The sequence below is a fragment of the Octopus bimaculoides genome, chromosome 28, assembly GCF_001194135.2.
Source record: "Octopus bimaculoides isolate UCB-OBI-ISO-001 chromosome 28, ASM119413v2, whole genome shotgun sequence".
In the NCBI taxonomy this organism is placed as follows: Eukaryota; Metazoa; Mollusca; class Cephalopoda; order Octopoda; family Octopodidae; genus Octopus; species Octopus bimaculoides.
Genome location: NC_069008.1, coordinates 9,532,200 through 9,532,879, shown reverse-complemented (window position 1 = coordinate 9,532,879; position 680 = coordinate 9,532,200). Strand labels below are relative to the sequence as shown.

Below are 680 nucleotides of genomic sequence, written 5' to 3'. Positions count from 1 at the left end.
GGGGGTTTTACCCAAACTTCTTCCCCGACCTGCACAAAGGTGTGCTCTTCTTCTCCCCGGAGTCGCATTGATGCAATACATGGATGCCTCCACTCGTACCTCAACATTGCCCTTTGTGGCACCGACTCCTCAGCCTGTCCTGAACTGGGCGACATATTGTACCAAAATACGGCCTCGATTGGTGAAATGTGGCCCCTCTCTGCCATGGTCTTGATGGTACGATGATGCCTTTCCACCACTCCATTTCCACTTGGCCGGTATGCCGCCCTGAAGAAGCGGCTGACCTGCCACCCATCAAGCATTTCTTTCAGCACCTCCGAGCGAAATGCAGTGCCATCATCCAGCATCAGCTCATCCACGGGGCCTCGTTCCAGGAATATCTCATTTAATACTCTCGCGATTTCCTCTGCAGTCCCCGTCTTCATCTCCCTCCATATGGCCATCCACCCCGGTCCGCAGTCAACTATTGAGAGGTACGTCCCCTGCCGGTAATGTGTTATGTCCACTGCCAGTCGTTTCCAGTCGTGGTCCACTGGAATACTTCCCGCCTCATGTACGCTCGGAGCAGGGTCAATAGACTGGCACCTGTCACAGCTGCTAACCACTCTCTGCACGCTCCGTCTCGTTACCTCGGAGTCGACTTTCCTGGCTAGGAACAATGTCCTGTTCACTCCCATATG

At 54.3% G+C, this 680-nt stretch overlaps 1 long non-coding RNA gene across 1 annotated transcript in view; it reads left to right on the top strand.

Annotated features, from left to right (window-relative positions):
• The window catches only part of LOC128251158 (uncharacterized), a 14,386-nt gene that overhangs the window by 385 nt on the left and 13,321 nt on the right, over positions 1–680 (top strand). The gene's annotated exons all lie outside the window — the stretch shown is intronic.